At 44.7% G+C, this 23,926-nt stretch overlaps 1 protein-coding gene across 2 annotated transcripts in view; it reads left to right on the top strand.

The window, feature by feature from the left end:
- Nucleotides 1-9,299: 9,299 nt before the first annotated feature.
- The window catches only part of znf711 (zinc finger protein 711), a 68,598-nt gene continuing 53,971 nt past the window's right edge, over nucleotides 9,300-23,926 (top strand). Inside the window, exon 1 of one of the 2 annotated variants that reach the window (XM_072505226.1) lies at nucleotides 9,300-9,825. The gene's annotated coding sequence lies outside the window, so the exon portion shown is untranslated. The remainder of the gene's footprint in view (nucleotides 9,826-23,926) is intronic. The other variant, XM_072505225.1, reaches the window with a different exon arrangement.

Below are 23,926 nucleotides of genomic sequence, written 5' to 3'. Positions count from 1 at the left end.
AATTTTTTGTAGAAGTCTGCCGGGAACCTGTCTGGTCCTGGCGCCTTCCCCGCCTGCATGGAGCTAATGCTGTCCATGATCTCTCCCAGTGCTAGTGGTGGAGACTCGGCTTGGTGTCAGTAAATTTGAGTGCTCACGAGGCCGAGTTGCAGAATACTAATAAGAGGTTTGATGAAATGGAGGAAAGAATCCTGAACATCGAAGATGTTGCTTCTTCAGCTGAAGTTCATAGTCAATCCTAGGAAAACCAGTTATGTGACATGTCAGCAATCATGGAACATTTGGAGAATGAGACCATAGAAAGACCTTCTTGGGCAGCACGGTAGCATAGTGGATAGCACAATTGCTTCACAGCTCCAGGGTCCCAGGTTCGATTCCTGGCTTGGGTCACTGTCTGTGCGGAGTCTGCACGTCCTCCCCGTGTGTGCGTGGGTTTCCTCCGGGTGCTCCGGTTTCCTCCCACAGTCCAAAGATGTGCAGGTTAGGTGGATTGGCCATGTTAAAATTGCCCTTAGTGTCCAAAATTGCACTTAGTGTTGGGTGTGGTTACTGGGTTAAGGGGTTATGGGGATAGGGTGGAGGTGTGGGCCCCGGTAGGGTGCTCTTTCCAAGAGCCGGTGCAGACTCGATGGGCCGAATGGCCTCCTTCTGCACTGCAAATTCTATGAAATCTATGAAAGAATATCCGGCCCGTTGGTCTGCCAGAAGGAACGGAGGGTAAGGCTCCTGTTAAGCTCTTTTCTTAAGCTGGATGTGAAGGCTGGGTGTTCAAATTGGAAAGGCCACACCATATCCTGTCTTCAAGGCTGAGGGACAATCAATGTCCCTGGCCTGTAATCATTAGTTCCATAATTTTAAAGATAGCCAGAGGATTCTGGATATGGCAACGAGCGGTGAGGCTTGGCTCCATGAGGAGGCGAGGATTTCCTTTTTCCAGGACTTTTCGGCAGTAACGCAGCTGAAGTGTCGAGCCTTTGACAAAGATCGAAGGCAACTCAAAGCAGATCAATGAGTTATGCCATGCGTTATTCCACAACTCTGAAAGTCATATCGAAATACTCTGTCAAGTCTTTAGATGATCTGACCAGTGTCTTAGCCTTTGTTAAGTCCGTAAAGGGTAAGGAATTGGACTGATGTTCTGCGGCTCGAAAAATTGGAAATCCAGATTTGTTCCCTGCCATGTTATTATTTGTCTGATTTCATTGTCACATATCCCATTTAATGGAAGGTGTAAACATTTGAGTGCTATAATTAATGCCTTTTTCTTGTCCTTGAGTGTTTCAAGGCCTTTTATTATTATTAGTGGTAGCTGTGCCGTGCTACTTATCCGTCATCTTTTCTTATTATATCATTTCTTTAATCATGTCAGAATCAAGAAGCATTGTCGGGAGGTGGGTAGAGGATGCAGGTCTCCATGGGTGGGTTCAAAATATTTGGTTCCCATTCCCTGGTTGTTTTTTCTTCTTCTCCTGCTTGTCAAGGAGGTTGTCTACTGATGGTAATAACAGTATGGCCTTACAGTTAGCCCTGCGGGTCCTCATTTTTGTCGAGGAATGCCCCCTTAGAACTATTGTAGTCATGATTATTTTTCTTTTCTGCTGTTGGGGTTTCTACATTATTGATGATATCCTGCATAGGTACAGACGGTCTTTTATCCGAGAGAAGGATATTCTGGTGCCTCTAGTTTTGCTTGAGATGGGGGAAGAGGTGTGATTGCACACGCCCAGAAAATCCTATCCTACCTTTTTTCTAGTGGTCTACACTAATTTTAAACTTCGCTCTTGGAATCTATGGGGAATTCATTATCCTGTCAAAAGGAAAAAATATTTTCTGAAGAAGGGGAAAATGTCAGCCCTGGGTCACAGTCAGTGTGGAGTTTGCACATTCTCTCCATGTCTGTGTGGGTCTCATCTCCACAACCCAAAGATGTGCAGGAGGATTGGCCGTGCAAAATTGCCCCTTAATTGGATAAAAATTTATTGGGTACTTTAAATTTAAAAACATTTTTTTTTTAAGGAATCAGGAGCAGAAGTAGGCAATTCAACCCTCCACCATTCAATCAGATCATGGCTGATCTCTTCCTGGTCTCAAATCCACCTCCTTACCTGTTCCCCATATACCTTTAACCCATTTTTAAAATCAGAAATATATCTATCTCCTTCTTGAAACTATTTAATGACTCCAAATCCCCCACACTATGGGGCAATGAGTTCCATAGATTCACAACCCTCTGCGAGAAGTAGCTCCTCCTCATCTCAAGTCTAAATCTACCGCCTCTCAACCTATATCCATGATGTCTTGTTCTAGATTGCCTACAAGGGGGAATATTTGGTCTATGTTTCCTTTATCAATCCCATTTAGTATTGTATACACCTCTATTAGATTCCCTCTGATCCTACTAAATTCCAGCGTGTATAAGCCCAAACTGTTTAATTTTTCCTCATACGACAACCCTTTCATCCCTGGAATCAATCTGGTGAACCTCCTGTGAACTGCCCCTAATTCCACCACATCCTTCCTCAAATAAGGAGACCAAAACTGGACACAATACTCCAGATGTGGTTTTACCAATACTCTATACAATTACAACACTTCTCTACTTTTATTTTGCAATAAACACTAACATTCCATTTGCCTTTTTAATTACATGCTGTACCTGCATATCGACTTTCTGCGATTCATGTACAAAGACATCGAGATCCCTCTGTCCACACGCATTTTGAATCTGCTTTCCATTCAGATAAGAACTTGTCTATTTGTTCGGCCAAAATGGATAACCTCACACTTATCTACATTAAACTCCATCGGCCAAATTTTGCCCAATCTCCTAGCCTATCGATATTCATCTGTAAAATGTTTATCTCCTCCTCACTGCCTGCTTTCCCACCTATTTTAGTATCATCTGCAAACATTGCTGTGTTAGACCCCGTTCCTACTTGCAGATCATTTATATAGATTGTAAACAATTGAGACCTGGAGGTTAACCCCTGCGGCACCCCACTAGCTCAGCCAGAGAAAGAACCATTTATCCCAACCCTCTGCTTTCTGTCAGTCGTCAATCCTTAATCCAAACTATTACTCTATCCCCAATCGCCAGCGATCTCACCTTCTGGATCAATCTTTTATGCAGCATCTTGTTAAACACCTCTGGAAGTCTAGATATACCACATCCACAGGTTCCGCATTATCCACCTTGCTGGTTACGTCCTCAAAGAACCCAAGCAAGTTTGTTAAGCATGACTTACCCTTCATAAAACCATGCTGAGAATGGTGGATTGTCAACCCTCGAGCGCCCTGTGGTTTCGGAGGATCAGTGCTTGGCCTTTCGTGCTCCTATTTCTAAAAATTAAATGGCTGTGGCCATTAGGTACTTCAGCCAGGAAAGGCCTGGGGACTAGATGGTTTTGGGTGTGGGCTTTACAGGGAATTTAAGGATCTGTTAATGGAGCCTTTGGTGGGTATGTATTGTCACTCATTTGAGGCAGATCTGTTGTCACTGAATCTTCGGGAGGCCAACATCGCCCTGATTTGAAAGGCAGGCAAGATTCCAGAGGAATGTGCCTCCTATAAGCCAATCCCGCTTCTGAATGTCGATTAGAACTTATTGTATAAAGTATTGGTAAAGCAGTTAGAGGGAGTTTTACCGATGGTTGTCCAGTAACAACATTTGCAGATTATTGAATGTGATCCATGCGTTCCAGAAGTGGGCACTGTACGGGCTGGTGATCTGGGAGAAAGCCTTTGACCGGGGTTGAGTGGGATTACCTGGCCTACAAGCTATGCAGATTTAGGTTGGATGAGGATTGAATTAGTTCAGGTGCTGTATCATAGGCCCTTGGTGGCAGTATTCACAAATGGGTTTAGGTCTAAAAAGATTGGCTTGCAGAGAGGGACCAGACAGGGGTGTCCCTGTCCCCCTTGCTGTTTGCACTGGCTGTAGAGCCGCTTGCTCAGGCTATTAGAAAGGATCTTTTGATATCGAGGTTGGGTTGTGGGAAGAGACAACATAAAATTATGCCTTATGCAGTTGATGTGCTGGATATTTCAGTTCCCATTATTATTGATGTGGTGGATAGGTTTAGTGCCTTCTCCGGTTACAAGATTAATTTTACAAAATCGGAGGCTATGCTGGTGGGACAGCTGAGGGGCAAACCTCTCCCACCCCTCTTGCTGATTTGCTTTTTAGGTGGTCCTCATTGGGGTTTAAGTACCTGAGTGTTAGAATTCCCCCTTCCTCGAGGTAGTTATATGGGGCTAATCTTCCTCAGTTGATTCCTTCTATTAGATGGCATTTGACGCATTGGTCTTCCCTGCTAGCCTCATTGCCAGGCAGGATTGCCTTGATTAAAATGAATGCATTGCCTCGGTTGCTATACCCCTTGCAATGTTGCCAATCTTGTTGTCAGTAGAGTCTTAAAAGAGATAAATGGGATGATCAGCATATTTATCTGGAATAAGAAGCCTCGGTTAAAGTTCGCCAAGCTGCAACTCTCAGATTCCGGGGGGTTGTCCCAAATAGTAGGTTATATAATGTGACCTCTCCCCTTAGATTTATAAGGATTGGGTGTTAGGAAGGATCCTATCCCTATTTGGCTCGATACTGAAGTAGACCAGTTGGTTTACTCTGTGTTGGTCTTGTTATTTTCTGGGGACAATAGGACAGGTTCTGCTAGATGTGAAAATCCTATTATTGTTAATACTCTTAGAGCACGGAGGATAGTCCGCCAAGGGTGATCTAAACAGACTACCGCTCTTTCTCCCATCTGGGACACCTGGACTTTGCACCAGGTCTTATGGACCATAGATCCGATACTTGAGGACATAGAGGCATTTGTAAGCTGGAAGACATGTTCAGTGATGCCTCCTTGTCATCCTTTCAGGAGCTATGCCACCTATTTGACATTTCAAGACACTCCTTTTTTAAGTATCTGCTACTCAGAGACTTTATCCTGAACAAGACAACACTGCATCTTCCCTCCTTTATTCCCCGGTGGGAAAAAAGTTCTGCAGAGCCAACTCAAGTTCTATTATGCCTTGTGCTCCAGATCCTGTATTAGTACATTGGGTACCTTTTAGTCTTGGGGAAAAAGATTTGGCAATTAATATTGATGAGCAGACATGAGGCAGTATTTGTGATTATGTCAATATGATCTCAGTTTGCAATAGAATGAGGGAGACTTAATTTAAGATACTGCATCATTTGCATATCACACCTAGTCTGAGACACAGGTTTGATCCTACTTTATCCCTGATGTGCCTAAAGTGCCTGATAGTCAAGGATGATTATGTACACTGCGTATGGACCTGTGTTAAGATTTAATCCTATTGGTCTGTTGTAGTTAGGGAGCTTGAAAGAATATTTGACAGAGCCATAGAGCTCCTAATTCTGGGTATCCCAGAAGGGAGAATTACTGATGTTAATGAAAAAAGGTTGTTCAACATGCTAACTTTTGTTGCAGCTTGTAAGAATATTCTCTGCTCGTGGCTAAGTGACAAGTATCCTTTGTCTCAAAATTGGAATAAATTTGTCATTTAATGCTTTCCTATGGAATTTCTAATATCTGTGATTTGTTCTAAGAATGATGCATTCTGTAAAGTGTGGGACCCCTAACTCAAATTTATAGATTCCACCATGTTTGACTTACTCCTGCTAGGTTTCCCCTGAGCCATATTGTAAGTTGGGTTTGGAAAAAACAATTAAAATCAATATTTAAAGAAATCTCTTAGCTCAGATTTGTTTGGGGCCTAGTGAATTATTATTGTAAATATACACCAAATTTGCCAACCATACCTATCCATTAAATGAACTCTTGAAGTGTGTTCCATGGTACAAAAAAGTGTGGCAAAGAATTCAAATTGTATCAAAGTTAATTGTTAGATGGTATATTATGTGTTCAAAAAAGTTTAATCTAGCATGTGATATGCCTATATTCTCTGTGATCTCTCATATGTTGGATAAGGTGAGGAGAAACTGATTGCATCTGACTCAGTGCTGTGAATGAAATTATGCTCAGATAAAATTGAAGTGTTGTCTTTATATTTTGAAGATTTCATAAATACTTGCATAGTCATAGCTTCACAATCAAAACTGACCCTAAGCCACTGATGGCTATATTGAATCCAGTACCCACTTTAGATGTAGCATGAATGCAGAGACGGACTTTAATTTTGTGTTTATCAGTACAAAATTAAGTACAGATGATGAGAGGTTCATTGTAAGGTACAACCAAAAGGGAAGATGTATTTTTCTTTTCACGCAGATGAGTTGCAGCCACAGCAGCTAAGGACCCTGTATTGTATTCAGAAGGACCCTGTATTGTCAAAGGTATACAACTATATCACAAATGGGTGGCCAACACAGCTAGTGGATTTAGAAATCAGGCCATTTTTTTGTATGTAAGAATGAGCTGTCAGTGGATAAAGGCTATGTTTTGTGGGATACTGGATTTGTAATTCTTGAAAGATACAGATTGCAGTTGCTGTGTGATTCACCTGATCAACACTTAGGGATGAGGTTGACAAAGGGTGGGATTTTTGCATGATAGCATTGTGGATAGCACAATTGCTTCACAGCTCCAGGGTACCAGGTTCGATTCCGGCTTGGGTCACTGTCTGTGCGGAGTCTGCACATCCTCCCCGTGTGTGCATGGGTTTCCTCCGGGTGCTCCGGTTTCCTCCCACAGTCCAAAGATGTGCAGGTTAGGTGGATTGGCCATGATAAATTGCCCTTAGTGTCCAAAATTGCCCTTAGTGTTGGGTGGGGTTACTGAGTGATGGAGATAGGGTGGAGGTGTTGACCTTGGGTAGGGTGCTCTTTCCAAGAGCCAGTGCAGACTCGATGGGCCGAATGGCCTCCTTCTGCACTGTAAATTCTATGATTCCTGCAGTAAGTTTTGCAGCGGGGGAGGCAGCCCACCATTGGCCAGCAGCGGGATCTTCTAATCCTGCTGCTGTCAATGGGGTTTCCCATTTTATGCAACCACCAGCTGCCAGGGAACCTGCGGCTGGGGTTCGGCGACGGCGGGACTGGAAGATCCCACCGGCCTGAACTGTCAGAAAATTCCGATCATTGAGTCTAGTGACAAGCTATCTTTGGTGACCAGGATTAAATAAGAACATAAAGGGCACAGTATAACAGTGTAGAGCATTTCAATCAATAGATCGGAATCTACCATCAGTGCATTTGTAACCATAGAAATGGCCAGCTAGTGTGCCAGAGGCGGTGTATAGATTTTGCAGAATTTGAAAGGCAACAGCTATCCATTCAAAGTGGGTTGAGGGGTTTCGAAGGAATCATCAAACAACTAGCAAAACTCTAATTTAGCATAGTTTGTTTGTTACTTGAGAGTTTCCAGACGAAATATATCTGATTATGGACCTCAGTTTTGTTTAGAAGAGTTTGTAACATTAATGAGAATGAACAGGGATAAATGGAGCAGTGGAGCACATAGTACCAATTGTTAAGTGTGCTTTTGTTGAACAAATGTTAATTTCAAATTGGGAGAAATGGCAGTTGTTATTGAATCTTGATTTGAGATTTTTTTTGTTTATTTATTGTAACACACCTCACTACTACTGGCAGAACGCCAGTTGAATTGTTTCTCAGATAACAATCTAGAATAAGGTTTTCATTGCTGGAAGTCACATTTAGTAGTCAGTAGAAGAGCAACAAGCCAGGCAGAAAGAGTCATCATTAAGGTAAAGTGAGTGAAAGAAATTTAAAAGTGGAACTATCACCATTGGTGGCACAGTAGTTAGCACTGATGCCTCACAGTGCCAGGGGCCGGTTCAGTTCTGATCTTGGGTGACTGTCTGTGTGGAGTTTGTACTTTCTCCCCGTGTCTGTGTGGGTTTCCTCCGGGTGCTTCGGTTTCCTCCCCAGTCCAAAGATGTGGTTAGGTGAATTGGCCATGCTAAATTGCCGCTTATTTCCAAAAAGGTTAGGTGAGGTTACTGGGATAGGGTGAGGGCGTGGACCTAGGTAGGGTGCTCATTCCAAGGTTGGTGCAGGGTCTTCTGCACTGTAGGGATTCTATTATTCTATAAGGTAAGATGAAAGATCATCATCCTAAATGGTTGAAGTGCGCACCAGGAAGAGCTGGGATGCGAGCAGTGTAGCAATAATTATTCCAGCACAAGTTGTTTCTGAAATTAGTTCAGATCCGAGTAGGAGTGAGACACATGTTTGATGAAGTGGAAAATTCAACTGGAGATGGGCAACATCAGTCTTTGTTGAAGAAAACTTCTCCTCAGACTCAAGCCAACATGACTCAAGGACCTACTCCAAATTGTGAGTTTGGGTCAAAAAGGACAGTATCTTAAGAACAGAAAACCAGTGGTTATGTTGAATTTGTAAATAAATGAAACAGCAAATATATGTAGGTTGTGTGCAATTTGACCATTGTGTAACTTTTTCATTGAGGCTTGTGACTATTTGCATATGTATTTATACAAATTAAAACAGGAATAAACCAGTTGAGTTAGGTACTTGGAACTCCCATGTGTCACAGCTTCTTGACCTGAAAAGATATTACACCTATCCAGCCAGCCACCCCTCCAACTGGCACTCCTCTTGGGCACCTTTTTCAGAAAACAGACAAAATGTTACAATAATTGTACCAAAAATGAAATTCTGTGAATAAAACTTTTTTAAAATCGTTATGAACAATGGCAGAATTAAAAGGGCTCAAACCAAGCTAAACTTGAAACAAAAATATGTATTTCGTCGGTTGGGGTTACTTTCTCCTATTTATGGTCGCATATATAGTTAAAGTTTTAAGATGAGCTGACAGGTTTATTTTGTCCACACTTCCTCCAATCTCAGACTTGTAGTTTTAGTGAGTCTACTGCTGAAGGGTTGAAGTGGTATTTTTTGGGTGTTCATCAGTTAAGAGTTATTTATATACAACCTATAAACAATTTATATCCAATATCTACATCCAGTCTCTGATTAAGCAGCGTTGCAGTTTATGTTTTGATGAAAAGTAAAGATTCTGGCCTAAACTCTTGTAGAAATGTTGAGGGGCTGACAACGTTTACGACTCCCACATCTTCTTCCGTGGGGATGAGCCCATTTTAATTTGATGTGCGGTTAATGCGACACAAATCGAAGAAATCACATTTTAAAAACAGAGGAAAACTTGACACAAAATAAGATAATGAAATGGTCAATGGGGAGATATTTGTGGCGGGCCTGCTGTATTTAACCCCGGGGATGTACTGAAATAAACATTATATTGTGGGCTCTTCTCGTCGGTTGCAGTTGGTAACGCTGCTCCCCCCCCCCACCCAATGTGTTATTTTGTTGGGACTGGGGGGTCGATTCGGCTCCGTCTTTCCCCGGCCCCCGCCTGCCCTCCGGCTCCGGCCGCCTCGCTTCGCCTCCCCTCTGACGTAAGCCCGAGAAGCCGGTGCGCGCTCAGCCCGCAGCCGCCGCCCGCCGGCTCGAAGCCTAATTGGCGGGGCCGGAGCCAGCGGAGGGAAGGAAGGAGGGAGAGGAGAGAAGAGAAGAGGAGAGGAAGGCAGGGGCTGCAAGCGCATGCAAAGGGGAGGGCCAGGCCTCCCGTACACACACCCACCCGGAGAGAGCGGGGAGCGGAATAACGAGGGGTGCGCCGACTGGAGCCGCTTGAAGGGCAAGGCTGAGTTAGGCCGGGGGTGAAGGCCTCATTTAGGCCGCGGCCTTGCTACCCCCACCCCACCACTTTGGACATCAAGGCCCGAAATCTCGACGGATCCCGCTCCCCCCGGTCGGCGAGGGAGCCGAGAAAATCCTGGTGGCTCGGGACCCCGGACTGTGGAGAAGGCGGAGGAGCAGAGACTGCCGTGAGTTGTTTGATTGTTATGCGCGGCCCAGGTTTTAATGGTTTAAAAATTAAATGTGGTGGATGAGCAATGGCGGCGGCGGTAGAGGGCTTGCGCTGGGAAAATCTCCCCGGGACCGGGCCGGGGGGGGGGGGGCAACGACTCTAACATGGCGGAGAGACAAGATGTCGGCGGCTGGGCGGGCGGTTGGTATCAGGGCTGGGAGCGGCCATCATCCGCCTTCCTTCCTTTTCCCCTATCTCTAAACTTCACTGCAAAACGAGCTGCGTCCTCCTCCTCCTTCCACAAGGGCCTTGGCACTGATGCGGATGGTAGTGTGTGTGTGGGCGCGCACATTTATTCAGGTTTGCAGCACTTTCCCCGTTGCAACAAACGCTCATCACATTACTGACTCACAATCGTGACGAGCTCAAACTGCCACTCAAATCAGTCGCCCCTTGTAATTTTAGATTGGCATGAAACGAAATACCAGTAGCAGTCACCCATTGTAATCCGTCCCCTGTTACTGTGCCCCGCTTTAGCTGGAGGAACTGACCACACTTACTAAAACAATTCCTTTATGATGGTTTACGTGCACGTCTTTAGATCAAAAATGTGACTAGATTACAGTCGAATGTTTCCTAGCAGTGGCAAACTGCCGAACCATCATATCGGTTTGATCGTACGAGCAGTTTTATCTTAAAAATTTCCCGGCCCCTTTTTATCTCCACCCACCTTGTATGTGAAGGTGACAAAAACTGACGTTTTGTCCGCTTCTAACGTGATCTCGTGTGGCTTCCTGTACCTGTAATATGTTCCAGTTTTTTTTCCTCCTTTTTTGGAAAAAGATTCATTTAAAGCAAAAGTTGTTTACTCCCTCATATATTCCATAATGCAAAATTTTAGTCCGGCCCTACCTATTGCGAATAATATTATTGTAAATGAGCATTCCAGAATATATGTTGTAGAATTCTTTGCGACCTGCCAGCAGTATGATAAATGTTTTCATGGACATGGCCAGAAGGAGCCAAGTGCTTGTTGTCAAATTGATGGGATCCAAGTTGTTTTGTTTTAATGCAGTACCTCTCGGGCTCCTGTTTAGTTCACTGAGAATGTAGAAAATCTTAGTTTATTCTTGAAATAATGTGATTGGGAATTATTGTAGAAATGCTATAATGAATGTCACCTAGTGATTATGTTCAGCGCGCATCATTTTTGTAAGGTCATTGGAGCTCACCCTCTTTCTCTATCATCTTTCTGATTGCCTTTTACATAGTAAGAGTGTAAATGTGCAAATGAGTCAACAACACTAGAAAATACCTGTCAGAACAGTCACTATGCTTTGACCAGTTATTTATAAGTAGTCCAGGCAATTAATATTTACATTTGCACAGTGAACTGAAGATACTGGATATCATGAATGTGACATTTTAAGGAGATTTGATATCAAGTGTATATGTACTCAAACTAAAACATTTCAACTAAAAGTAGAAGACAGAGCTGTGCAATGCAGTGTCTTGTGAATTGTTGATCATTCCAAGGACCAAAGCTACTTACTACAGACACACACAGATAGACCGTCTGCATATTTCAGCTAAGATAGTATTTTACCTTTTCACATTTCTAACCTGAAAAGCTGTTGTAGAAGATTTGCTTTCTTGACTGAACACTAATTGTTGTAAATTACATAAGTGCCAGATTGTTGATACATTGAGTTAGAAACACGTAACGTTGTGCAATGCAAAATGTTTCTGTCATTGAGGTAGCTGTTATGGTTAAAGTTCAGTAGGAGGAAAAATTACTGATCTACATTTCAGCAGATCAGTGCTCTCAGTTTTACCACCGTTGAATGTGAAGTGTATTTACTGTCTGTATAGTTAGGTTGTTATATTTTTCTACATATTTAAATTTCTTGAAGGTAGTGTTATACACAATGCTAATGTGTACAGAATAATGTTGAATTAAGGTATCCAATCATTTGTCCGTGCATAAAAATCAGTTGCACAATATAATTTTTTTCATGAAAAGCAACATTAAACTTTTGAATTTTCCCTGATCTCTGGTGGCAGCCTTTCTTTCTTTTTGTATGTCCTTGCACTGGTTCTGAAAGGCTAGTTGGAGATTTGTTGACAGCAATTTGTTGACAATGCTTCACCTTTATCACCCTTCGAGAGCAGACCTATTTTTCTTGTTCTTGTTTTCTTGGTTGACCCTTAAAAACCCTTTGCAATGGTTGAGCAAGACACTCAGTTCAAGGGCAATTAGGGATGGGCAATAAATGCCAGCCTAGCCATTGATGCCCACATCCCATGAACAAATTAAAACAAAGTGTTGACTTTCAAAGTGAAAAGTGTCAGTGGCTGGTTTGGTGAGAGAGGGGGGGGGGGGGGGGGGGGGGTGGTTTCAGGTTTTAAGCTTTTCAAATTAATATTTATTCTTGGTGACATGACATTTACACTGAAGCTTTTTATTTCTTGTAGTGCAAAACCGTTCGGATTGTGAATCATGTTGGAACAGTCCTTTAAACCACTTCTGTATTTCAGAATTGGATGAAATAATTTGAACGTGATATAGATGATACAATATGTTTTTGTGATTTTAAGTTTCATATTTTAAAAATGAACCAAGATCTACTCTTGATATTGTTGCTCTTATTAGCCTTAGTTTTATTAGCTCTAATTCTGTCACCTTTGCTCACGAGCCGCCAGGTATCTTTCTGATACCGCCACGTGGTTCAAGCTCAAGTAATGATTAATAATACAGCACACCGCTTAGTAAATGTTAAATCAACGATCATTTATTATATACAGCAATAAATACTTATACAATAATCTTACTTCTAGACTATAACCTACCCCTAAAGGCCAATACTTAACTTTGGTGATGGCCCACCAGGTCAGGGAAACGAATGGTCTATCGAATTAGGTCTGGCCTGCGGGATTCAAAAAGGCTGGTACGGGTCGATAGGCTGGAACACCTAACTGGTAGCAATCGCTGGAGTAAGACTTACTTGTTCTTTCGTCGAAGGGTCTCGAAGGTTGCGAGTAAGAGAAGAAGGGTCGATCTGAACTTGGCCCCTATTTTTATAATCCCTAGGGGCTTCCCGCCTCGGGGCGGACCTTGACCCTGGTCCCAAGTGATTGGACTTGTTCCCAATCACTGGGTTCGATATGCTCCAATAATGGGGCGATTCCTTGATCGGGGGGTGGTCGTCCACCTTTCTTTGTCTCAGCCACTGCTGGTGCCAAGAGGTCTGGATCGGCTTTCAATTGCTAATTTATAGCCATTGTTCCCGGGGATGGCCGATTAAAATGCAGATGACTGGGTTGATGTGCTGTTAATGGTGCAGATATCGGTCTGGGACGACTTCCCCAGAGCCGAATACACTGTTCTGCCTGCAGCTGTCCGTTTTGAGTCCTGTTGGCTGATTTTCCCATCAGCCTCTTTAGTTCACCATTTTACATCGGGGTTTGGCCAAATACTCGGGAATCAGCCATTTTAGGTGGCTACAATATCAAAACCACCCTTCAAACTGCTGCAGTTAGGTTTTCCAGTAGTTCTGCTCAGAGCACTGTAAATCTGGATTAGTCTTTCAGGGTATCGGAAAGCCACAAAGCACTTTACAGCTACTGTAGTACCACTGATGTGTAGCCACTGTTGTCCATTGGCGCATATTCACTGTTGCAGGAAACATAGCAGCCAGTTTGTTCATAGCAAGCTCCCACAAGAAGCAATAGGATAATGACCAAGTAGTTTGTTTTGCTGATGTTAGTTGAGGAATAGATATTGGATCCTCTCCAGAAGAGTGGCAAGCATCTTTACATCCATCTGAGAGTGAAGATAGGTCCTTGCGCTAATGTCTTATCCAAAATTTTGCACCCCCTGGGATGTCAGCCTAGATTTTGTTAAGTCTCTGAAGTGGGACCTGACCCAGAATCTTCTGTCTCGGGGGCAAGAGCGATACCTAGAGATGCCTTCCAACAAGTCTGAATCTGAATCGTTTCATTTCACTCAAAAGTGCTAAGCAAGACATTAATGGATATATTTCCTCTGGTTTACTTATGTGAGGCAAAACAAATGTTCGAGTATAAATGGGCTTCTAACTTTTTTAATGCTAATTTAACATGATGAATAAAAAGGTCACTTGAAGGTGTTCCATTATTTTAACAGTTAAAGTAGAAAATTCCTTAATAGAAATGGAAACAAATTTTTGGAAATATTCCTAAATTTCGTACATCTTACACTCGTGTATGAATTGCATATTTAAGTAGGAATGAACTGTGGATTGGAATTTTATTTTGCCATGTGATCCTTGATTCAGGAATCCTATTAAATGGGAGTGAGTGTAATAGAGTCATAGAATCACTGCAGTGCAGTAGGAGACCATTCTGCCCATCAAAGCTGCGCTGCCACTCCGAAAGAGCACCCTACCTAGGCCCACAACCCCACCCCATCCACATAACCCCACCTAACCTATTGGATAGGGGAAATTTAGCATGGCCAATCCATCTAACTCTGGTTTGAGGATTAATTCGATATTTGAATCAAAATTATATACATGTAATATTAGTGCATAATTATCTTGCATACAACAGCACAGAAAAGGTAATATGCTGAAGTTTTATCTAGTTACACGTCCAGTAACAAGTGACCATGGAGTACCCTACTGTTAATTACCCAAACAAACATTCCAATCTACATCTTGTGCAAACAAGATTTTTTTTGTTTGAAAAAAAAAATTCAATAATGTATAACATTTGCATGGAACTAGATGTAAGCTTTTTTTAAGAAGTCATGTTCTTGGGGTACAAAAATATGCAATAGTTTTTATTCTGCATAGAATATTCTATTTGTCAGGGGTTCAACAGTTAATCGAGTAATATAGGAATAATTCAACCCATGCCATCAGTAATAGAAAATATCATTGAAAGCTGTAGTAGTTAGATAAGTTTAGGTTGGGAGTTTAGAATTAATTTAGGGGATAGTTTTGAAGCAAAGTGCACTCTCTTGCTTGTTCATTGAGGCTATGTTACTTCTGATGTACAGGAAGCTCAATTCATTTAGACTTTCAGTTGCTTTTGGAGATTAATAGTTTTATGCCTCAATCTTTATAGAGAATCCATTGCTGATCAGCATATATTTGGATCATTATTCAAGACTAGGTTCTGTATGTGCTAGATACCCTTTTTACTGAATGTTTTTGTATCTCTTGTTGTCCCTTCAGTTGATACCCAAGATTGAAAGGGAGGTTGATTTGCCTAGTCAGGTAGACATTGCATGATCTTTGGCATGATTCAAAGCCACCTGCGCCTTGTTCAGTTTCATCCAAGATCTTCAATTCCTTAAAGTTCTGGATAGGAGATATGTTCACAGATCAGTTGCACTATTCGATCACCATTTGTAACTTCAAAAGGTTCCTTGCAAAGTTGAATCACCAACATTTCTTCTGTGTTCTTCATCACTAACACCCTTCATCAATAACACCTTTCATCAATAACACCAGCTCCAAAATCAATGAAGTGTTTTCCTGCCAGTCCAGATCTTGATGCCATTCTGCAGAAGGAAGAGCAGTCAGTCTTCACAATAAGTTTACCCTGAGAAAGGACCACATAATCGTAGGCACTGTAAATTGACCGCCTGCACCAAGCCCCAGGCCGGTGTTCGTGAGTTTTCATTCAGCTGGGCTCCTCCTCTTCCCAGGGCCGATTGACTGGGAGTGTGGTGGGGCTGGAGGCTTCGGAATAACAGTCACCTGTGATAAGTATCTTGAATAGGTAGTTGTTCACTCTGGTATAAGCCTGATTACTCCAGCCACACAGTATTTGGTCAATTCAGTGGTTATTGTCAAAGTATCAAATTCACAGTTCTTCACAGGCTCCAGCACAACCCCACTGCAACAAAATAAATATCCTAAATATCTGTTCGCTCAGAATATTTTGCAAGGGCTTAATCTAGAAATCATTGGGTGGAATTCTCCGAAGCCTCCCCCGGCGGGTTCAAAGGTGGGCAAGACTGAAAAAATATGGTAGGAGGCCCAGAAATCGGTTTTAGAGCAGCATATTCTGCTGGTGCCTGCCATGCGGGTCAGAAAACCCGCCATAGACTGGTGTGAATCTCATTGCATCCCATTAATGGATGCAGATAGAAAATGGGAGCAGGAGTAGGTCGTTCAGCTCTTGGACTGCTCCGCTTTTCATTATGATCATCCAACTCTGTAACCTGCTCCTGCTTTCCCCCTGTATTGTTTGAGCCCCAAGAATCATAGAATCCCAACTGCGCAGAAAGAAACCATTCAGCCCATCTAGTCTGTACCTATCCCCGTAACACCACCTAACCTTTGGAAACTAAAGGGAACTTTAGCATGGGCAATCCACCTAACCTGCACATCTTTGGACTGTGGGAGGAAACTGATGCACCCAGAGGAAACACACGCAGGCATGGAGAGAATGTGCAAACTCTGCACAGACAGTCACCCAATATCGGAATTGAACCCAGGTTTCTGGCGCTGTGAGGCAGCAGTACGAACCTCCGTGTTGCCCCAAACTTAAATTCCACTAGCTGCTGTGGTGGAATTCAAACCCATGCCTCCAGAGCCTTTGAATTACTAGTCTAGTGACATTACATCTATGCCACCATCTCCCTGCAAAATTATATCTAACTCCTTTTTGAAAACATACAATGATTTTGCCTGAACTGCTTTCTCCGATAGCAAGTCACAAGCTGACCATTCTCTGGGTGAAGACATTTCTCCATATCTCAGTCCTATGTGGTTCACTCCATATCCTCAGGCTGTGACCCCTGGTTCTGGACATCCCCACCATTGGGAACATCCATCCTGCACCTACCGTGTCTAGTCCTGTTAGAATGTTATAGGTTTCTGAGATTCTCTTCACCCCTCCCCCCACCCTTTCTTCTAAACTCCAATGAATGTAATCCTAATCGACTCGATCTCTCATATGTCAGCCCTGCCATCCCAGGAATCAGTGATAAAACCTACACTGCATTCCCTCTTTAGCAAGAACATCCTTTCTCCGATAAGGAGACCAAAACTGCACGCTAGTTCAGGTGTGTTTTCACCAAGGCCCTGTATAATTGCAGCAAGACATCCTTGCTCCTGAACTTGAATCTTCTTGCAATGAAGGCCAGTATACAATTTGCCGCCTTTACCGCCTCTGCACCTGCTTGCTTACTTTCAAGGACACCGAGGTCTCATTGCATGTTCCCCTCTCTCAATTTGTAGCCATTCAGATAATAATCTGCCTTCCTGCTTTTGCGACCAAGTGGATAATGGCGAATTTATCCACATTAGACTGCATCTGCCAGGCATTTATTCACTCACAACTTCTCCAAATCACGCTGAAGCATCACTGCATCCTCCTCACAGCTCATCCTCTCACCCAGCTTTGTGACATCTGCAAACTTGGAGATATTACATTTAATTCCCTCATTTAAATCATTAATATATGTTGTGAATAGCTGGGGTCCTAGCATTGATCCTTGTGGCCTGCCATTTGGAAAAAGACCCATTTATTCCCACTCTTTGTTTTCTCTCTGCCAACCAGTTTTGTATCCCTCTTAATACACTACCCCCAAACCCATGTGCTTTAATTTTACATGCTAATCTCTTATGTGGGACTTGGTTGAAAGCCTTCTGAAAGTCCAAATAAACAACATCCACTGGCTCCGCCTCTTTAACTCGACTAATTAGATTCTCGAAGAATTCCAGTACGCTTGTCTGGCATGATTTCCCTTCATAAATCCATGCTGACTCTCCAATCCTGCCACTGTTTTCCAAGCGCTCTCCTATTAAATCTTTATATTGGACCCGAGCATTTTCTCCACTACCGACGTCAGGATGACTTGTCTATAATGCCTCACTTTATCTCTACCTCCTTTTTTAAATAGTAGGGTTACATTAGAGATGAAGGCCCAACCAACGACCCCCCCCTCCCCCCCCCCCCCCCCCCCCCCCCACATCCGCGATGCCAGTGGAAACACACAATGGCATGAAACATGCTTGGAACAACGTGGCGTGCAGATGTCAGGACTCACCTGAACAATGCCTGGGACTACCTATGGAGTTTGGGACACAACCCCGCAACCCTGGACTTTGAAACACCGCAACAGTGGGTCCGTGGTGGATCTTCCAGGTTAGGTAACCTGGCGAGGGTATATTTTCCAGCCTCTGAATGTTCCTGGTAATCCATCTTTGTGCTCAGGAAAGACGATCTCGGAGTGCTCCTGAAGATCGGTCTGCATTTTCAGGGAGTCCACCTTCCTTCAAAGGTGTGTCAGTGATGTTGGATGCCATTTCAATATAGAACCTGGATGCAATGGTGGAGTACGTTCTATCCAAGCCTGACCTGCCACTGAATAGTACTGTACCTCTCATAGATCATGCTGTTCTAAAACACCCGGATGCATAATTAATGGTACCGGAAGATTTGGCATGTTTTCCTGCTGACCTCCGCAATGGGGGGAAAAAACCCAGAGCACTTTATCTCAAAATTGGAATATCCTACCCTTTGTGTTTCTTTTGCATTACTCATGCCTCAATAATTTATTCATTTTCAGTTTGGTTATCATGTGACACAGGCCAGTTCCATGTAATTTGTTTCCACCAGCAACCTGGTGAAAAGTGTAACTCCCTGGAAACCTTGTGTGTACTTGCACCATTTACCAACAAGAGCTTTAAGTCTCCTGGCAATTGAAGGATCCTGGTTGTCACACGATGGTTATTGCAATAAATTCACCATCTTATTTTTTTAAGGTGAGGGTGAAACATACTCCAATTATGCATCTTTTAGCTAGAATACATTTCAACATGCAACATTGCATGCAGGCCCTAATGAAATGTCCAACTCCAGACGATTCGTGGCAAAGAGCAGATCTGTGCGGGGAAACCTTGCAGCTACTTCATTAAGTTGACAAGTTTTGGGATTTAATGGCACTCTTGTGCATTTTGTGTGTTTCCTGACAGATGTCATTTTTTATCTGAAAACGAGTAAGAAATTATTCAAACAATTTAATTTTTGTTTTATTAATTGCTCGTTTCAGATTGGTGGTCTTTTCGTGGTGCTTAGTTGCTGACAGAAATTTTCCTAGATGGGCAATAAATATAAATGGGTTTTGGTTGCTTTACTGTCGAATACTCAGCTGAACAGCATGATGAGAGGTGTAGTACTATGAATGTGTGCCACATTCAAGACTCATAATATAGGTGGATGCTTTCAGCTTGTGTGAGAAATGAAGGTAAACTCGCAGTGCTGGCATTCCAGTAAAAAATATTTAAATTCCAGTATGTACACAGCATTGTGGAATACCTTGCTGACCTTTGGGGTGAGTCTAGTGATATTACCCTATTTAGAGGTGATTTTCTGAGATTGAAATAAAGGTACATCATTAGGTAAGTTAGAGGGAAAGCTTGCTTTTCATTTGTTCTGGGTTGAGTACTTAATCACTGTTGCAGAATACCCCACAGCTGGAACAGTGTATATGTATTCATCTGTTCTTTTAATTGAAAAGTTAAGCTGCTCCAATAGGTCCAATTTCATTTCAGTTTGGTGGATAGGAACAGATGGCAAATTGCCTTGATTGAGAATTGCAGCTTTCTCACAAACCTCTTTGGCTTAGCAGACTTGTAATTCCAGTGTTCTGTGATTGTCACAATCTTCAATGCTCCTCTCGAGTCTTCCCTTTTTGGGAGGCTTGACAATAAAAGAATTGGGTAAATTGGTCCATGAGAGATCTGAAAAATATAAATCTGTTTTGCCAAAATCTCTAGCTACGTCATTTAGTTAGTCTTTGTAATTGTGGCCATTGCAATAGCATTTACTTAACTGAGGCGAGGAGTTATACCCTACAAAATGTTATTTTGCAAGTTGGCTTATTTAGGTCTGCCCTGAATCAAGTTTGAGATGTGTAAGAAGGTGGTTTGAGATGCATGTTGGGCAGATGAAGAAGAGAATGTTGATGTTGAATGGTCAGAATTGGAGATGAAACACCAGTGGCTTGGATGGCTTCCAGTTTGTAGATCGTCCTGAATGCTGTTCAGTCTCAGTCAACCTAATGTGGGATGTTGCTGAGTGCAGACAGATGCCTCACTGAGAAAAACAAAAGAGAGTTTGTTGGGCAGCTGTCGCTAAAGTCAAAGCAGTTTATACATTGCATGCAGTTGGTAATCTGTAAAAATATGGACAGCAAAAATGTTTGGCAAGGAGGCCATTCGGCAAGTTGACTGAAAAGGAGTGATCCAACTTGATCGCACTTTCCAGCTCTTGGTCTGTAGCTTTGTATGTTATGGCACTTGAATACCTATTTAAGTATTTTTTTCAATATGATGGAAGATTTCTGCCTTTACTAGGCAGAGAGTGAGTCTAAGATCCCAACCCTCTGGTGAAAAAGATTATCCTCTATTCTCTTCTAATTTTTCTACCAATTACTGTAAATCTATGTCCTCTAATTATTAAAAAAATATATTTATTAACGTTTTTTAACAAAACAAGACAATTTTTTTCCCCCTTACAAACAATAACCCCCCCACTGTAACAAAATAACGCATAATCGCCCTGAGCAAGATATATACATGGTAAGATGATATATTTACAGAGCTTTATACACTGGCTCTTGCCCGTTCGTGCCAGTTTTCCCCGCCCTCCATGTTATCCCCCGCTCGTCCGTCCCCTCAAACAATCTCTCATTTCCCCCCCCTCCCAGGGTTGCTGCTGCTGCTGACCGACCTTCCTCTAACGCTCCGCGAGGTAGTCTAGGAACGGTTGCCACCGCCTGTAGAACCCCTGCGCAGACCCCCATAAGGCAAACTTAATCCTTTCCAACTTTATGAACCCAGCCATGTCGTTTGTCCAGGCCTCCACGCTAGGGGGCTTCGCCTCCTTCCACATTAGCAAGATCCTTCGCTGGGCTACTAGGGACGCAAAGGCCAGAATGCCGGTCTCTTTCGCCTCCTGCACTCCCGGTTCGTCCACTACTCCAAATATTGCTAGCCCCCAGCTTGGCTTGACCCGGACTTTCACCACCTGAGATATTGCTCCCGCCACTCCTCTCCAGAACCCCTCCAGTGCCGGGCATGACCAAAACATATGGACATGGTTCGCCGGGCTCCCTGAGCACCTTCCACATCTGTCCTCTACCCCAAAGAACCTACTCAACCTCGCCCCGTCAAGTGCGCTCTGTGAACCACCTTAAATTGTATCAGGCTGAGCCTGGCACATGAGGAGGAATTGACCCTACCCAGGGCATCAGCCCACAAAACTTCCTCGATCTCCTTACCCAACTCCTCCTCCCATTTACCCCTCAACTCTTCTGCTAGCGCTTCCCCCTCTTCTTTCATCTCTTGGTGTATTGCCGAAACCTTGCCCTCCCCGACCCATACACCCGAGATCACCCTGTCTTGAATTTCCTGTGTCGGGAGCAGCGGGAATTCCCTGACCTGTCGCCTCACACAAGCGCTCACCTGCATATATCTGAATGCATTTCCCGGGGGTAGCTCAAACTTCTCCTCCAGTGCCCCTAGGCTCGCAAATGTCCCGTCGATGAACAGGTCCCCCATTCTTCTAATCCCCGCCCGGTGCCAGCCCTGGAACCCCCCCGTCCTTCCCCGGGACAAACCGGTGGTTACCCCTGATCGGGGACCACACCGAGGCTCCCACTGCACCCCTATGCCGTCTCCACTGGCCCCAAATCCTTAATGTTGCCGCCACCACCGGGCTCATGGTGTACTTTGATGGCGAGAGCGGCAACGGCGCCGTCACCAGCGCCCCCAAGCTCGTTCCTTTGCAGGACGCCATCTCCATCCTCTTCCATGCCGCCCCCTCTCCCTCCATAACCCATTTACGGATCATCGCCATGTTAGCTGCCCAGTAGTAGCTCCCTAGGTTTGGCAGCGCCAGCCCTCCTCGGCCCCTACTGCGCTCCAGGTACCCTCTCCTTACCCTCGGGGTTTTGTTCGCCCACACAAACCCCATAATACTCCTACCTACTCTCTTGAAAAAGCCTTTGGTGATCACGATGGGAAGGCACTGGAACACAAACAAAAACCTCGGAAGGACCACCATTTTTACCGACTGTACTCTACCCGCCAACGAGAGCGGCAACATGTCCCATCTTTTGAAGTCCACCTCCATTTGGTCCACCAACCTTGTCAGATTCCGTTTGTGTAGCGCCACCCAGCTCCTGGCTATCTGGATCCCTAGATACCGAAAAAAAACCTCCGCCCTCCTCAGCGGTAGGTCCCCTATCCCTCTTTCTTGGTCCCCTGCCTGTATTACAAAAAGCTCGCTCTTCCCTACATTGAGCTTATAGCCCGAGAACTCCTCAAACTCCCTCAAAGTCTGCACGACAAAGGGCACCCCTGCCTCGTTCCTCGGTACAGCCGAAAGTACTCCGACCTCTGCCGGTTCGTCACCACACTCGCCACCGGGGCGCTGTAAAGGAGCTTAACCCAGCTAATAAACCCTCCCCCGAACCCAAACCTAAGCAACACCTCCCAGAGGTACTCCCACTCAACTCGGTCAAAGGCCTTTTCCGCGTCCATGGCTGCCACTATCTCCGCCTCTCCCTCCTCCGATGGCATCATTATCACGTTTAAGAGCCGCCGCACATTCGTATTTAATTGCCTGCCCTTTACACATCCTGTCTGGTCCTCATGAATCACCCCCGGGACACAGTCCTCAATCCTCGTGGCCAGCACTTTTGCCAATAGCTTAGCGTCCACATTTAGGAACGAAATCGGTCTGTACGATCCACATTGCAGTGGGTCCTTGTCTTGCTTCAGGATCAAGGAAATTGTCGCATCCGACATTGTCGGGGGCAGGGACCCCTCCTCTCTTGCCTCGTTAAAGGTCCTCACTAGTAGCGGGGCCAACAGGTCCGCATACTTTCTATGGAACTCCACCGGGAACCCGTCCGGCCCCGGGGCCTTCCCCGCCTGCATGCTCCCCAAACCCTTACTCAGCTCCTCCAACCCGATTGGTGCCCCCAAACCAGCCACCTCTTGTTCCTCCACCCTCGGGAACCGCAGTTGGTCCAGGAATCTTCCAATCCCCTCTTCTCCCCCTGGGGGCTGGGATCTGTACAGCTCTTCGTAGAAGGCCTTGAATACCTTATTTATTTCCGTTGCACTCTGGACCATAGCTCCCCCACCATCTTTGACTCCCCCTATTTCCCTCGCTGTCGCCCTCTTACGGAGCTGGTGTGCCAGCATCCGACTGGCCTTTTCCCCGTACTCTTAGGTCGCCCCCTGCGCCTTCCTCCACTGTGCCTCCGCCTTCCCCGTGGTCAACAGGTCAAACTCCGTCTGGAGCCGTCGCCTTTCCCCAAGTAATCTTTCCTCCAGGGCCTCTGCGAATCTCCTGTCCACTCGCAAAATCTCCCCCACTAACCTCTCCCTTTCCCTGCCCTCTGTCTTCTCCCTATGAGCCCTGATGGAGATTAGCTCTCCACTGATCAACGCCTCCCATACCACCCCCACTCGCACCTCCCCATTGCCGTTGGCCTCCAAGTACCTTTCAGTACATCCCCTTACCTTACCACACACCACCTCATCTGCCAACAGTCCCACATCCAACAGCCACAGCGGGCGTTGGTCCCTCTCCTCTCCCAGCCCCACTTCCACCCAGTGCGGGGCATGGTCCGACACGGCTATGGCCGAATACTCCGCCCCTCATCCCTCGGGATGAGCGCCCTGCCCAGCACAAAGAAGTCTATCCGGGAGTATGCCTTGTGCACGTGGGAGAAGAAAGAAAATTCCCTGGCCTGCGGTCTTGCGAACCTCCATGGGTCCACTCCCCCCCCCCCCCCCATCTGATCCATAAACCCCCTGAGCACCCTGGCCGCCGCTGGCCTCTTTCCCGTCCTTGATCTGGAGCGATCTAGTGCTGGGTCCAGCACTTGTGTTGAAGTCCCCTCCCATTATCAGTCCTCCTACCTCCAGGTCCGGGTTGCGCCCCAACATGCGCTTCATAAATCCAGCATCACCCCAGTTCGGGGCGTATACATTTACCAACACCACCCACGTCACTTGCAACCTACCATTCACCATCACGTATCTCGCTCCATTGTCCACTACGATAGTCTTGGTCTCAAATGACACATGTTTTCCCAC

Source organism: Scyliorhinus torazame, chromosome 5, assembly GCF_047496885.1.
Source record: "Scyliorhinus torazame isolate Kashiwa2021f chromosome 5, sScyTor2.1, whole genome shotgun sequence".
In the NCBI taxonomy this organism is placed as follows: Eukaryota; Metazoa; Chordata; class Chondrichthyes; order Carcharhiniformes; family Scyliorhinidae; genus Scyliorhinus; species Scyliorhinus torazame.
This window is presented reverse-complemented; position numbering and strand designations above follow the sequence as displayed.